Source organism: Melanerpes formicivorus, unplaced genomic scaffold (genome assembly GCF_026170545.1).
Source record: "Melanerpes formicivorus ecotype bairdi unplaced genomic scaffold, bMelFor1.0.p_v2 SCAF_13, whole genome shotgun sequence".
NCBI classification, from domain to species: domain Eukaryota; kingdom Metazoa; phylum Chordata; class Aves; order Piciformes; family Picidae; genus Melanerpes; species Melanerpes formicivorus.
In genome coordinates this window covers 16,014,881-16,031,401 of record NW_027142365.1, presented here as the reverse complement: position 1 = coordinate 16,031,401, position 16,521 = coordinate 16,014,881, and the positions used below count along the sequence as shown (strand labels likewise).

The window sequence follows — 16,521 nt, the reverse complement described above, 5'->3', positions numbered from 1 at the left end:
GCACAGCTTGAGTCTGTGTCCTCTTGTTCTGGTGCTGGTTGCCTGGGAGAAGAGACCAACCCCACCCCCTGTCTACAACCTCCTTTCAGGTTATAGCCATGTAGATCTTACTGCTCTACCAACATTTGAAAAGATACCCTTCTGAAAAATTCCAACTAATGGGGTGGATTTTAAGTTTATATCATGCTGGCTGTTGAAGGAAGGGCTCAGGTCCTTGGCAGTAAACCATTCAAGAAATGTGAGCTTGCTGCACCCATGTAATAATCCTCCAGGCAGCCTGAGAGGAGAGTCATGTGGTAGGTGTCACAAGCCAGGTACCTGGAAACTCACAGAGAGTTTTGTCTGTGCAAACAGATCCACTTGCCACCACAGTGCAGTTGGTTTAGTGGAATCTTTAATGGGGGGGAGTTCTGTATTTCCCACCAACAGGCCTATAGTCAAGCTAGCCTGCCTTTCATGTGAGGTTTGCTTCCAGCTTGCCCTGGAGCTGGTGAAGTTGCTTAATGACAACATATGATCTGTCTTGTGTGGAGGTCTTTCCAGCCTTTCATTGAAATCAGAAGTGTTTTTTCTCTCAGTCTGAGGTTCTCAGAAAAAGCTTTCTCTGCCTTCAGTGGGAGCTTGCCCTGAATGAAAACATAAGGCTTGCATCTGAGTCCATTTTTATTGTCTGCTAATTTCTGCTTTTATTCTTACTCCACCTCTTTTTACATAACCTTTCCTTGTTCTGATTCTTCAGATGTTTTACCCTTTCTATTGTTGTTGTTCACTGCCTTTGATTTTAGCAATACAGTTTGCACTAATTTGGCTGTTTACTTGAAATTCCTTAGTGTCTGGCAGAGTCAGATGTTGTTGATAGAAATGCTTGTGGCTGTGACCTTTCTTCCTAGGAGGAGTGGTCCTCCTTTGCCTCCTTTGTAAACCAGGTAGCTTATCTGAACTGCTGGAGTCCCATAAGGCAAAGTCCAACCAAGCTTTATGAGTTTCAGTTAGCTTTCTGAATGAGCTGTTACTGAAATGGGTTAAAAAGCACTTTGTGAAGGTGTGTGTTTTGGTACCACAGTTTCTAGAACCCAAGTAAAGTTAGAAGCAGTGCTTTTTCTTCTTCAGACCTTCCTTTCATTTGCCATTTGGGAACCTAACTTGCCCAAGAAGCTTTTCACAAATCCTAAATGGGATATTTTGTGGTCATGACCCAAATTCTCTGCTTTCCACTGAGTCTTCACTTCAGTGTATTATTAGTTACCTGACTCTAGATGAGCTTGATGAATACAAAATAGAATTACTTCTGTCCTTATCTTCTTTTTAACAAAGAGAATTTAACCAGTCCCTGCTGTCTGGGAGAGCACAGCTTCATATCTGAGGACTTTGCTGCTTTTCCATGTTGGATTGTACTTTTGCTAATAAGGACTCTGGAAATCTAATCAGATTTCTAAGAATATAAGCACTAAAAATACCTTTTTTTTTTGGATACACTTTATGATCTGGGGTTAAAAAAAGCCTCAGCTGGCAAAAGCAAGGCAGTTACAAGTATCATCAGGCAGTGGGACTCCATGAGAAATGATGTGATGCTGAAGTTATTTTTTGTGTGTCTGTATGCCTTCCTTGCATCACTGCAAGCTAAAACTCTGTGTGACTATGTGAAAAGACCAGAAAGGGTGTGTGAGTGAAGGGCTAGTCCCTCAGTCACTTCATGTTTACTAGAGATAGCTTGAGCTTAGGGTAAACTAAGTTGTTACTGCTGCCAGCTTGACCTTTTCTTTTAATGGGTAGGGGGAAGTAATATGAAAATGTAGAGCTGAAACAATAGAGGAATAAGTTTGTGATCTAAGAAGACTCCTCATTGAGGCACTGATAGCACTTCTAACATTCCCAAAAGCTGTCCTTACCTCTGCAGGTACTGCTGGGCCTTGTAGCAATGAGATGCAGTGCTGCTTGGACACTTCCATGGCAAAATCCAGTTCTACATACAGCTTCCATGGCCATTTCTCCTCCCAGTAGTGCCAAGTCTAACACTGAGCACAGCAGCCTATTTCTTCTGAGTTGATGTGGCCTTATAATGGAAGGAGCAGCTGGTTACAGGTGTAAACATGCTGCTTAGCTCTCTTCACTATCATCTCTGCTTTAGAGCACTTTGATGTTACTTACATCCTAACCTATTCCATATATCATAGAATCATAGAATCAATAAGATTGGAAAAGACCTCAGAGATCATTAAGTCCAACCTGTCACCCAACACCTCATGACTACTACACCATGCTTCCAAGTGCCACATCCAGTTCCATTTTGAACACTTCCAGGGACAGGGATTCCACCACCTCCCTGGGCAGCACATTCCAATGGCTGATTACTCTTTCTGGGAAGAACTTTCTCCTCACTTGGAGCCTAAACCTCCCCTGGCACAGCTTGAGACTGTGTCCTCTTGTTCTGGTGCTGGTTGCCTGGGAGAAGAGACCAACCCTTCCCTGTCTACAACCTCCCTTCAGGTAGTTGTAGACAGCAATAAGGTCTCCCCTGAGCCTCCTCTTCTCCAGGCTAAACAACCCCAGCTCCCTCAGCCTCTCCTCACAGGGCTTGTGCTCGAGGCCTCTCCCCAGCCTCATTGCCCTGTTACAGAAATTGTGTTTTGACTCAGCTGTTTGGTGATGCCAGATGAGACCAAGGATTACCCTTTAGCTTTACATTCATGTAACCGTATCAGCTTGTCCAGGGTTGGGTTGTTTTTTCTTTTCTGGCTTCAGTGCCAGGGAGAAGAGATACAAATATGGAACAAAAATCAGAGCTGAGTCGTGAGCACAGCGAGTCACAGAGCTGTGCATTGAGTTTGATTTATGAGAGCAGTTGCTCAAAGTGTTTCTTCTTTTTTTTTTTGAAAGAGCAGAAATCTGATCTCCAGCATATTTAAACCAAAGAAAAATGCTGATCTCTACCAGAACTGTGTGTGTTTGAAACGATTCCTTTTTTGGGGGAAAAAAAAAAAGGGGGGGGGGGAGAAAGGATGACCCCATCAGTTCAGTGGTACCCTGAGAAAGTGCTGAGATTGAGAGTGGTCTGAAGGGTTTGGCTCCCTGCATTGGTGGTGATGTGTATCACAGTATCACAGTATCACCAAGGTTGGAAGAGACCTCAAAGATCATCAAGTCCAACCTGTCACCACAGACCTCATGACTAGACCATGGCACCAAGTGCCACGTCCAATCCCCTCTTGAACACCTCCAGGGATGGTGACTCCACCACCTCCCTGAGCAGCACATTCCAATGGCTAACAACTCTCTCTGGGAAGAACTTTCTCCTCATCTCCAGCCTAAACTTCCCCTGGCACAGCTTGAGACTGTGTCCTCTTGTTCTGGTGCTGGCTGCCTGGGAGACGAGACCAACCCCCACTTGGGTACAACCACCTTTACAGGTAGTTGTAGAGAGCAATGAGGTCTCCCCTGAGCCTCCTCTTCTCCAGGCTAAACAACCCCAGCTCCCTCAGCCTCTCCTCACAGGGCTGTGTTCAAGGCCTCTCCCCAGCCTTGTTGCCCTTCTCTGGACACCTTCAAGTGTCTCAATGTCCTTCTTAAACTGAGGGGCCCAGAACTGGACACAGGACTCAAGGTGTGGCCTAACCAGTGCAGAGTCCAAGGGCACAATGACTTCCCTGCTCCTGCTGGCCACACTGTTCCTAATGCAGGCCAGGATGCCATTGGCCTTCTTGGCCACCTGGGCACACTGCTGGCTCATGTTTAGGCAGCTGTCAATCAGTACCCCCAGGTCCCTCTCTGTTTGGCAGCTCTCCAGCCACTCCGACCCTTGCCTGTAGCTCTGCATGGGGTTGTTGTGGCCAAAGTGCAGCACCTGGCACTTGGATGTGGATGCTGTGTACATGATGGGCTTGATCTCTTCAAAGAGAATGGGAAGATGGGTAGGAAGTGCTGTGTCCTCATGGCCTCAAGTTGCACCAGGGGAGGTTGGAGATTGGAAGAAACTTCTTGACTGAAAGAGTTCTCAGCCACTATCACAGGCTTCCCAGGGAGGTGGTTTAATCCCCATCCCTGGAGGTGTTTCAAAGAGGCAGAGATGGGGTGCTGAGGGCCATGGTTTAGCACCAGCCTTGGCAGAGTTAGAGAATGGTTGGATTTGATGATCTTAAAGGGTTTTTGCAACTAAACCAGTTCTGTGATTCTATGAATTACATTGACTCCTCTGTTTGTTCTGAGAAGATTCTACCTAAAGAGCAAAGGAAACCAGCAGTTGGTCTGCAAGCAAAAGAAGCAGTTGGTTTGGACACAGCACAAGTTATGAGGAGTGTCATGATGTTAGCTTAAAACAAAATAAATAAATCACTAACAGCTTTTGTATGTTCAGTCCAGGCTAACAGCTTATGGGATGGGTGGGCCATGCTATGCTGATGAGATAAATGTGGATATTGGCAAACCAATGATGTAATTATGTAAATCCAACCTTTTTTAGGCTTGAAATGTGTTATGTTTCAGTGTGTTTATATTTTTTGTGATTTGTCATAACACCCTGACAAATCTTGGCTGAACTGCCAAGAGGTTTCTTAGCGTTCTCAGCACGCTGTTCTCTCTGGAGAGTACACTGAGGAAGCACAGGAAAATCAAGTATGAGAGATTTATTAACTTCTCTCTGCTTAATTGGGCAATTTTAATGTGGGTTTGGGGTGGTTTTTTTCAGCTCTCACATTCCATTTGTTTGCAGGAAATGAAATGCACTCATAAATATGCAGAAATGAGCTCGCTGGACTGGGTGCTTGTCTTGGCCGTTAGAAATCAAGTGATGCAGGCTGGTAGCAGGGAGATAGCTCCAACAGTGAGATGGTGCTGGGGGACTAAACCTCCACACAGAGGCACTGTGACTTCAGGCAAGCCAATGCACAAGGTGCTGCATCTCATGCTTCATTGTGCTCAAATTGCCTTTCATACAATCATAGAATCAACCAGGCTGGAAAAGACCTCAGAGATCATCAAGCTCAACCTATTACCTAATACCTATCACCTCCTGGCAACTAAACCATGGCTCCAAGTGCCACATCCAAGCCTTTTTGGAACACCTCCAAGGATGGTGACTCCACCACCTCCTTGGGCAGCACATTCCAATCTGGGAAGTACTTTCTCCTCACATCAAGCCTAAACTTCCCCTGGCGCAGCTTGAGACTGTGTCCTCTTGTTCTGGTGCTGCTTGCCTGGGAGAAGAGACCAACCCCCTCCTGGCTACAACCTCCCTTCAGGTAGTTGTAGAGAGCAATGAGGTCTCCCCTGAACCTCCTCTTCTCCAGGCTAAACAACCCCAGCTCCCTCAGCCTCTTCTCACAGGGCTGTGCTCCAGACCCCTCCCCAGCCTCGTTGCCCTTCTCTGAACATGTTCAAGTGTTTCTTGAGGCTGGACTGGAAGCCCTTGTGAACTGCTCCGGGTCAGGCACTGCATGACCTTGTACTCCCTTCTCTTCTGAGCAGAGTTCACCCAGTGTGTCATCAACGTTGTCTCACTGATGGCTAATCTGTAGCAACGTCAGCTGGGGAAAGTCAACAGGTTTGGCGCAGGTGTAACCAGGCCACTCCAAATCTAGAGCCTGCCCATTTGCCTAGGTCTAAGCTGCTGCACGCCCTAAGTTCAACATTTTATAGTGATAGTTCTTTCCTTTTATCTTTCTCTTGGATTCTTGTTTTATGCCTCAGGAGCTGTGGGGGAAGTGGTTTTAGTCTAGGAATGGGAGAGGCTGTTGGACACTATCACAGAATCATAGAATTGTTTCAGTCAGAAAAACCTCTAAGAACATCGAGTCCAACCATCATCCTAGGACCACCATGGCCATTAAACCATGTCCTGAAGTTCCATGGCTACATGTTTCCTGTACACCTCCAGGAATGGTGACTCCACCACCTCCCTGGGCAATCCAAACGTTATGATGGCCAAAGAGCTCTTGATGTGCAGATGTGTCTGGGGTCATGTCTGTATGGTCAGGGTGTTGAGAACATGATGGAATTGATATGGGAGACAATTTTCTGAGAAGTCAGGGCTGCATGCACACAGTATGCTGTGTCTCACTTTTTCTCAGAGCTTGGTGGTGACTTCATCAAAGCAGAATTCCTGCTGTCCCCACAATAATAACCAGACCTGTACAAAGGGCACGGATTTGAAGAGAGCTGCTGTTTTCTGCAGCAGCTGAAGGAGATGAACCTGTTTTGAACCTTAACTACGTCTTCAGAGGGAAAAGCTCAACTAGGTGCTAGGTTTCAAAAGCCTTTTGTAACTTCAAAGTGCTTCTCAGATATCTTTACTTTGAATACAAGAGTGGGTTGAAAAGGCAAGTGATGGTCATAGATTCTTCATACATGTCCTCAAACGCCTACAAAACATCAGGATATTAACCCAAACTAAATAAATTTATGTTGGAATGGATGTATGTTCTTCTTTCTCTTCCCTATTTTCCTTCCTTCCTCCATAGGACAGGATAGGATAGGATAGGATAGGATAGGATAGGATAGGATAGGATAGGATAGGATAGGACAGGATAGAATAGAATAGAATAGAATAGAATAGAATAGAATAGAATAGAATAGAATAGAATAGAATAGAATAGAATAGAATAGAATAGAATAGAATAGAATAGAATAGACCAGGTTGGAAGAGACCTTCAAGATCATCACATCCAACCTATCATCCAACACCACCTAATCAACTAAACCATGGCACCAAGCACCCCAACAAGTCTCCTCCTAAACACCTCCAGTGATGGTGACTCCATCACCTCCCCAGGCAGCCCATTCCAATGGGCAGTCACTCTGTGTAAAACTTCCTCCTAACCTTCAGCCTCAACCTCCCCTGATGCAGCCTGAGACTGTGTCCTCTTGTTCTGGTGCTGGTTGCCTGGGAGAAGAGATCAACCTCTGCCTGTCTACAACCTCCCTTCAGGTAGTTATAGAGAGCAATAAGGTCACCCCTGAGTCTCCTCTTCTCCAGGCTAAGCAACCCCAGCTCCCTCAGCCTCTCCTCATAGGGCTGTGTTCCAAGCCCCTCACCAATTTCACTGCCCTTCTCTGGACATGCTCCAGCAAGTCAACATCCTTTCTAAACTGAGGGGCCCAGAACTGGACACAGTACTCGAGGTGTAGCCTAACCTTCCTTCCTCTCATCCTTCCTTCCTCTCTTCCTTCCTCTTCCTCTGCTTCCCACACCTGCTATGCTAAGCTCCATCACTGTAACAACAAGAACTAATGCAAATCCTTGGAGAAATTTGCAGTAATTCAGGGTTTCCCCACTCTCATTTTCCCTCATTCTTTCATTGAATCTTTTGTTGGAGTTCCCTTCTATGCTACAGTCTCTTTAACTCCTCTGTTTTTCTCATCAGGTCCTCATCTCCTAACTTAAGTCTCTTAGTTTTCTTTCTTTGTTAGGTATTATCCCTTTCTTGTTTCCCTGTTTAGTTCACAGCACTCCATCTCCAACATTACCCTCTTTCATCTCTGGCCTCTTTCACAAACTCCCATTGCTGTCCTTCACCCTGTCTCTTTCCCTTTTTATTTTATCATTTTTGCCCTCTTCTGGAGTTCTGCACTCAGATACCTTTTCACAGAAATCTTCTTTGCCTACCCTATCTCTTCCCAGTGCCACAGAATCATAGAATCATTGAAGCTGGAAAAGACCTTTACGGTCATTGAGTCCAAGCCATGACTTATATATGAATTAAATGTTTGCAGCACATGGCACTTGCTATTTTTAATTACTATTTCTGTGTTACATATTGACTGAGCAGGAAAAAAAATGATGGTACACACTCAATTCCTCCACATTAGGGCTTTTAAAAGTTTAGGCATAAGTAAACATGCTAAGGGTAGGGCAGAGGAAGAGAATGAAAAGGGAAGGTGCTTCTGTGTTGGTCTGTTCATAAATAAATGATGTTTATTGCCCACTTCAGGCTACAGATCCTTAATTCTTTGCTCAGTCAAACAGGAACCACAGCACTGATTGAATCAACCACTGGAACAGGCTCCCCAGGGAGGTGGTTGAGGTGTTGGAAATAGGCAGAGGTGTGGTGCTGTGGGACATGGTTTAGCATCAGCCTTGGCAGGGTTACAGAATGATCTCAAAGGTCTTTTCCAACCAAAACAATTCTGTGATTCTAAGGTAGATCTGAGCAAATTCCTTTGCATGGACTACCAAGCATCAGCTGGAATGAATGACTGCACCATTCCTGGAGGTGTTCAAGAGGGGATTGGACGTGGCACTTGGTGCCATGGTTTAGTCATGAGGTCTGTGGTGACAGGTTGGACTTGATGATCTTTGAGGTCTCTTCCAACCTTGGTGATTCTGTGAGTCTGCCATGTAGTTATAGTATCTCAGCCTGACTTATAAAGGAGTCGGGGGGTGGAGGGGAAATAAGAAGTAAAACAGAGCAGGAGTGAGGTAAATGGAAAGCCACATGGGCAGGCTGACGGGAGAGAATTAGGAAAGAAGTCTAATCCTTATACGCTGAGGGTAGAAATCACCACCCACTGCAGCCCGCGGTGAGAGGCTGCGAGCGCAGCAGGGCAGCTTGTCCCACCCAGCTGTAGAGGGAATGTGGAGGGAATTCTGCAGGATGCCTAGCTGACTGCCTCTTAATGCAACATCAGGTGAGAGAAATCCTCCATGCACAGCAACTCATAGTTGCTGTCTTAACTTCGGAGAGGTGCTGAATGCACGTCTGTCTGCGATGCATGCTGTGAGAGTTTCCCATAGCTAGGAAAATGTCTCTGTTAACTGGCTACAGGAGTGAGGGGGAAGCATGAGGTTTAAATTACAGGCTAAGGAGACAGGCTGCAGACTTGACATCATAGTTCAGTTTTGCAGAACCTTCTTCATGTGACTCCAGTGAGAGTTGGCTGTACTTGCACTGGTAAACTTAAAAAGAACTCTGAGAGGCTTGCGGAGTTTCCAGTGCAGGATTTCCCACTTGTGCTTTCTTGCCTTTAGCTTTTTAATCTCTAAATGTCTGAAGGTCCTGATTATGTTGATCTGCCATCACCAAAGGGTAGGCCAAAACCGTACTGCTGATGTGCAAAACATGTATCACAGAATCACAGAGCGCTGGGAGTTGGAAGGGACCTCTGGAAATCATCTAGTCCAGCCCCTCTGCTAATGCAGGTTTGCCTAGAGCAGGGTTGCCCAGGAATGTGACCAAAGGGGTTTTGAAAGTCTCCAGAGATGGAAACTCCACAACCTCTCTGGGCAGCCTGTTCCAGTGCTCCAACACCCTCACAGGAAAGAATTTCTTCCTTCTGTTTAAGTGAAACCTCCTGTGCTTCAGTTTGTGCCTCTTGCCCCTTGTCCTATCACTGGGCACCACCAAAAACAGCCCAGCCCCATCATCCTGATCTCCACCCTTTAGATACCAACTAGCACTGGTAAGATTGATCCCCTCTCACTCTTCTCTTTTCCAGGCTAAACAGCCCCAGGTCTCTCAGCCTCTCCTTGTGAGAGAGATGCTTCAGTCCCCTCATCATCTTGATGGCCCTAATGAAGCACTGTTAGAATGAAGCACTGTTCTCTTGGAGAGCAGCTGCTGCTTGGCGAAGGCTTCCTACACAGCTTGATCCACACCGTGAGCTCCAGCCATCCCACCAAGCCGTGGAGCTGCCTGTCCCCTTCAGAGTGCTTCATTTTAGCTAGGACTCGTGCTCTATGGTGTGGGAGGGCTGTTTTGTTGTTTGGGGTTCTTTTTAAGAACTAGGGAGTTTGGAATAAGTAGGAGGAGACTTTCTGGTGCTTGTGTTTACCCTAAGGCATGTCTCTTCCACCGCCTGCCCTGGGAATCAGTGAACAGAGGGAATACCAAACAGTACTTGTGTTTGGGAGAAGATAGTATAGTCTGTACCTAAGCTCAAATCCAGTATGTGTCAGGTGGGCAGGACTGTTCTGTTCCTTCCATGGTTGTTTAGCTTGGCCTCTCAAATTCACAGAGCTGCTGTAGGCTTTTCAGTCTCAGAGGAAACATCACACACATCCACATAGCTATAAATATGGGTAGGGGGCTGGAGAGCTGCTGAGGGAAAGTTAAGGCCACTTTGAAAGAGTTATCTCAGGCTGTGGAGAGCAGTGTGGCTTGGCTGGGTGCTGGGGTGTGTGTCACCTCAGTCCCTTTTTGAAGAACAGGAGGTGAAGGGTCCGTGTTCCGCTCCCCCATTTTTGCCATGGGGAAGCAGCTGAGACTGAGGTCAGGACTGAATGCAACCACTTCTTTCATCCTCTGCTGAATGCTTGGAAACAAAACTAGGAGCTAAACTCTCCTTCCATTGCAGAAAGTGGACTACCACATTGAGGTTTCTGTCATGATGCCTATCAAAGCAGAGGGAAGAAAGACACTGATGGTGGTTCTCCGGCTTCCTTCAAGAGTCTTGTGTATCAGGGGCTGCAGATTTAGGAGACCTTGCAGGCCACTCCACACACAGGCTTTTATCCTCCTACAGCACTGGGTTTCAAAATTAAAAGATGGGTGGGCTATAGGACTGGTGAGGTGGCATGGGACCTTCCTTGACAGAAACCCCACTCCTAAAAAAGCCCAGAACTCAGCCACCAAAAAGCAGGAGAAAATGCTTCTTTAGTAGTACAGCTGTAAAAGCCATCATTACCAGTCTCTCCTCCCCATTTGGGCTCTCTAGACTGAACAAACTTGTTGCATTTAAGCAAAAGCCCATTGAGTCCATCACAAGCTGAGAATGAACCCAAGTCCTGAGTTAGTGCCAAACAATCCAGCCCTGTAAGTGCTTCCCTATTTTCTGTCAAGGAGATGGATGCTTACAGCAGTACAGGGCATTAGCTGCTTAATTTTTCCCATCCATGAAAATATTGAGGGAATAGGAACCAAAAGAGCTGCTATCAGGAACAGCAAGGACTTTGATCAGCAGTCAAGCAATAAGTGCCACATGTGTAGACATCCAACTATTCTCTAGCTCTCTGAATGTGTGTTTTACTGATGTTGTGCCCTAAGAGGGTCCTCTGCTTAGCAATTAGGGAAGCCAACAGAAAATGAATTAATGTGATGGGCAAATTGATGGGAAGGTCTGACAGCCCAAGACTGTAAATAACAAAGAAGAAAGTAGGATGGCTGGAGATTTATCAGTGGGCCTATCACTGATATAGACACTAGCACTGATTTGGAGGTCATAAGTTAACCTCAGCTTGCAGGCTTGATCTCAGTGAAGTGTAGGATGTTGGGTCTCTTAGGGGCATGCCCCTTGTTTATACCCAGGGGGTTAAACTGAGAGTGAACTCTTGTTCCTGACAGTACTTCCAAAGAAATATATAGCAAGTAATTGCCCACAGGATGATACATGGCAAGTTAGGCAAGGCTTGAGGGCTCTGATAAAGTAATTTAAATGGAAAGTGATGCTCAAATGGTTTGTATGCATTGTTAGAACCTACACATTAAATTACAGCCTTAGTAATGATATATGTGTGCAGGGTTCGTGGTGGTGTGCCTGATGGGTTTCAAATTGAAAAGAAGATTCATTCCTCTCATGGAAAAACTTCTTGTGTGCATCAGACGTACTTGGAGGCTTGCATATAGTGCCAGATGTGTGGAGAACTACTTAGAATACGTCTGATGTTCTGGGATGTACTTTATCATGCTGAAGTCCAGTTATAGGAAATGTGCATCCTACCAGCTTGCAGTTCCCTGCAGTGAAATCACAGAATCACAGAGTGTTAGGGGCTGGAAGGGACCTCAAAAGCTCATCCAGTCCAACCCCCTGCCAGAGAAGGATCACCTAGAGCAGATCACACAGGAACACATCCAGGTTTTTAATACCTCCAGAGAGGGAGACCCCACAACCCCCCTGGGCAGCCTGTTCCAGGGCTCTGTCACCCTCACAGGGAAAAAAATTTTTCCTCACGTTTCCATGGAACTTCCTATGCCTCATATTCCACCACTGCCCCTTGTGCTGGCATTGAGCATCACCCAGCAGAGCCTGGCTCCATCCTCTGGGCACTCACCCTGCATATCTTTATAAACATGAATGAGGTCACTCCTCAGTCTCCTCTTCAAGCTATAGAGCCCCAGCTCCCTCAGACTCTCCTTGGAAGGTCTTTTTAATCCTGTCTGTTAGCATAATAATGGATGTCTCATGGCTGGTCTGTTAGCCTGTAAGGAAGAACATAGGTGGAAGGGAGTACCCTGCAGCTGTTGGAAAGCATGTGTGGTGGAACCCAAGTGTGCTAGGGTATGTGCTTACTTTTTTTGCTCTGGGTGGTTTTGAGTCTGGTTGGTCAGCAGACCAAAGGAGCTTTTCAACTAGGTCAAGTATAAGCATCCATTCATTAAAAGGGGATGCTTGGCTGGTTAGTTAAACCTGCCAAATACAAACCAGATGCTACAATGGTAAGTGCTGCTTTACTCCTACACTGCAAGGAACAAGCCTTGACTGATTCAATTTGAAATACAGAAAAAAATTGATTTAGTGTTGTTTCTGCACCAGAGCAATGCCTTATGCTGGTTCTAGTGCAAGCATCTAATGAAAAATATTGTACAATAATTTACAGAGAAGCTGGAAACTATAGACATGCCAAACTAAAGAAATAACTCTTCCATTTCTGAAAAGACTGTTTGCATTAGACTACACAGGAATTTGGGGAAGTTCTGGTCAAGACCAATAATGCCACAGGAATTTACAGCCTGGAGTAGAATAGAATAGAATAGAATAGAATAGAATAGAATAGAATAGAATAGAATAGAATAGAATAGAATTAACCAGGTTGGAAAAGAACTTTGAGATCATCAAGTCCAACCTATCACCCAACACCATCTAATCAACTAAATCATGGCACCAAGGACCCTATCCAGTCTCTTCCTAAACACCTCCAGTGATGTGACTCCAGCACCTCCCCAGGCAGCCCATTCCAATGGCCAATCTCTCTTTCTGTGAAGAACTTCTTCCTAACTTCCAGCCTAAACCTCCCCTGGTGCAGCTTGAGACTGTGTCCTCTTGTTCTGGTGCTGGTTGCCTGGGAGAAGAGACCAGCCCCCACCTGGCTACAACCTCCCTTCAGGTAGCTGTAGACAGCAAGAAGGTCTCCTCTGAGCCTCCTCTTCTCCAGGCTAAGCAACCCCAGGAGTCAGAATACACAGCAGCCCTCTACAAAGCTGAAGGACTCATCAGCTGCTGGGCTGGGTGTAGCAAGGGGTGGGACACCTGGATTTTTAGTTCTATCATATCTGATCAGATCTTTGTCCTGTTAAATGCTTTGTGTCAGTTTGCCTCCTGTGGTGGAAATGAATGATGCCTCCCTCACCAGTGGCTGAGAGATGAAGAGCAGTACTGCGACGCAGAAGTGTTATTCCAGCAAGGTCCCATTCTAACTGGCTTGTTACAGTGGTATTAGCTCATGGCCATGTGCTTAAATTGTGGTTTGATTCCTCTGACTGCCACTCAGGATGATCTAGGCAGATTTTCACTTGGGGGGTGGGGAGGGAAAGAAAAAAAAACCCAACCAGCAGCAAAAACTCCACCCCCACCCCATCTGAGAAGATAATTGCAGGTCTGGGAAGGGCTTGTGAGCTGAGATTTTGCCCTGTGGTGTTTAAGTGCCATCTGCTTTAGACTGTGAATGCTGTATTTTTAAGAAGACTTTTTCTGGATCCTGTGATCTTTTGGATGAGGGGTTGGGAGCTAGGGAAGCATCTCTTTTGTTCTCTCTTCCTTCCTTTTGCTTTTGCCTCCTTTTTAAAGCAAACCAGCCAACAACCAACCATAATGGGCAGATTGATAACGACAAGATTGATTTACAGGGGCCCTGAAGTTCAGGTTAGCCAAGCAGCACAGGTGCCTGGTTAATGAATAGTCAGCCTCCTCCACGGGAGGGGCTTCTGCTTCCTTCTAACAAATGTCACTACCAGGCTGAGCATGTGAAAAGCTTCTCAGGTTTAGCACTGCTGTGGGGTTTTTGCAGGGCTGTATGTACTGGGTTCGCTCGCTAATTGTCGGTCTTCACCTGTTGGGGAATGAATATGTATGTGCTTCGTGTTGCTGCCTTTGAAATGCACCCTTTTGCCTAAATGAAGGTTACTCACTATTTTATTTATGGCTTTCCCCTTTGTGAGTCCCTCCTGTGCTTCATTCCACGTTAGTCTCTTTCTATAGACCTTATAGGCACACATTAAAAAGTGGTTGAGCGATTGAATCACATAGTGTTGCACAGTTAGTGACTGGGTGACATGCCAAGGAGGTTATTTAGTGACTAATTTCGAAGGGGAGGAGAAATTGCAGGCCTGTCATGTGGAAAAGTACTTCAGTCTATTGAAGCAGCATTGCTTTAGATGATCAGGGAAAGCAAGATGGCCTGCCCCTGTTCTGAGCAGAAGGAACAAGGAATATCTTTACTGCTTCAGAACCTTTTCCCAGAGGACATGGATGTACACAATATTACCCCGTAGGCTGAGGATTTACATGCAAGACTGAAAAGAAGAAAGTGTTTTATTAGAAGAAGTGGAACCCAATGTTCACCTCACTGCAGCAGCCATTCAAGTGATTTCCTTGAGCAACAGTAAGTGGATTTAATCATTTCAGAGCAAAAGTCTTATCAAAGGTTGTTTTGTTTGTCCGTAGGTCACGATGTTGTCTAAGAGTGTAGTGAGAGTGCTGCTGCTGTTCATTGTAGAGACAAATGCTCTTGGTAGCATCAGGGTAGCTGAAGAAAGCATGCCTGAAAGAGCAGATTGTGTAGGATTTGTTCTGAAGCTCTTCCCTCTGCCTGTTTGCATGACCCATCCTCAGCCTGCTCATTGACTTAAAGGCAAGGTGAAGCAATCAAAGGTTATTTCTGATATTGCCATTACATTTGTTTTGTGGCCAGCATGGAATTTTATGGATCTGGTTTACATTCAGCAAGAAGTGAACTAGATATTCTTTGTTTTCCCCAGGGGAGCTTTGGGATAAGGGTTTTATTAAGTTTGTATGTAGCCAGGGATTTAAAAGGACATATTGAGACATGTAAAATACCTTGAGGTATAACATTTGCATTGCTGTAGGGCCTGGGTTTGTGCACAAGTGTATGTGAAAGATAGAGGTAGGAAATAGGTATAGGGGACAATAATGTTAAGAATGTGTTCAATGCTCTCTGGCGTGGAAAGGGAAGTGATACTGGTTAGGCCACACCTTGAGTCCTGTGTCCAGTTCTGGGCCCCTCAGTTTAGGAAGGAGGTTGACTTGCTGGAACGAGTCCCGAGAAGGGCAACAAAGTTGGTGAGGGGTTTGGAACACAAGCCCTATGAGGAGAGACTGAGGGAGCTGGGGTTGCTTAGCCTGAAGAAGAGGAGGCTCAAAGGAGACCTTATTGCTGTCTACAACTACCTGAAGGGAGGTTGTAGACAGGTGGGGGTTGGTCTCTTCTCCCAGGCAACCAGCACCAGAACAAGAGGAAACAGTCTCAAGCTGCACCAGGGGAGGTTTAGGCTGGAGGTTAGGAAGAAGTTCTTCACAGAGAGAGTGATTGCCCATTGAATGGGCTGCCTGGGGAAGTGGTGGCATCACCATTGTTGGAGGTGTTCAGGAGGAGACTTGATGGGGTGCTTGGTTGCATGGTTTAGTTGATTAGGTGGTGTTGGATGATAGGTTGGATGTGATGATCTTGAAGGTCTCTTCCAACCTGATCTGGTCTATTCTATTCTATTCTATCATCCTAAAAGTTCTGCTCTAGTGCTTGTGCCAGAACCTCTGTGTACCCCTGCACAACTGGCAGAAAGGTGTGGAGACTCATTGTAGTACTGATACACAGTGCTATGGTGATGACACCTGATGAAGGTTCACTCAGGATGCCTGCTTCCTAGAGGGTGAGGTCGATGTGCTCTAAACTCTACGTCCCTTGACAGTGAGCAGCAGCATCTTGTTCTCCTGTGTTGTTCCTAGCAGATTCTAGCCAGCCAAGCCTGACAAAAAAAAAAAAAGAAAAAGAAAAGAAGTCTGTGACCATAGAAACTGAAGGACTGGGTGGATACACCATGACTTAAAATAGACTCATAGAATGGTCTGGAAGGGACCGCCAAAGGTCATCTAGTCCAACCCCCTCTGCAGTAAGCAGGGACATCCTCAACTAGATCAGGTTGCCCAGAGTGGCAGTAAGTGGATAAGGAACATCACAAGCTCATCCTAAGAAACAGAAAAGAAGAAGCAGAATTAAGAGTATGAACAGAAGGAGAAAAAGCCAATGATTCTCTTGCCATATCCATATATGTCCAATTAAATATTCTGTTCTGGTGTAGTCAGTCACTGGAACCAGAAAACTACAGCTTCCTAGATGTTATGAGTATTTAGCTCAACCCTTCTCTCACTGTAATGCAGCAATTTCACAGCTGAGCATATACTAAAACTGTGCAAAAGGAGCTAAAGAAGTGAAACCTAGACACGTGCTAAGAATGGGAAACTAATTATAATAAGTACTGAGATGTCTTGGGGATTCTGCAACTCTTGGTCTGGAAAATTATCCAGGGGAAAAAAACCAACAATGGAAATCTGTGGGACATGTTAAGAGCAGCTATCTGAGTC

The 16,521-nt window shown here is 45.7% G+C and overlaps 1 protein-coding gene across 18 annotated transcripts in view; it reads left to right on the top strand.

Moving 5' to 3' along the window:
* Positions 1-16,521, top strand: part of KIAA1217 (KIAA1217 ortholog) — a 484,815-nt gene that overhangs the window by 398,825 nt on the left and 69,469 nt on the right. Inside the window, exon 1 of one of the 18 annotated variants that reach the window (XM_068146323.1) lies at positions 14,149-14,524. The exons of the other annotated variants lie outside the window; for them this stretch is intronic. The gene's annotated coding sequence lies outside the window, so the exon portion shown is untranslated. Of the gene's footprint in view, positions 1-14,148; positions 14,525-16,521 lie in introns of those variants that run through there. 18 annotated transcript variants of the gene reach the window in all.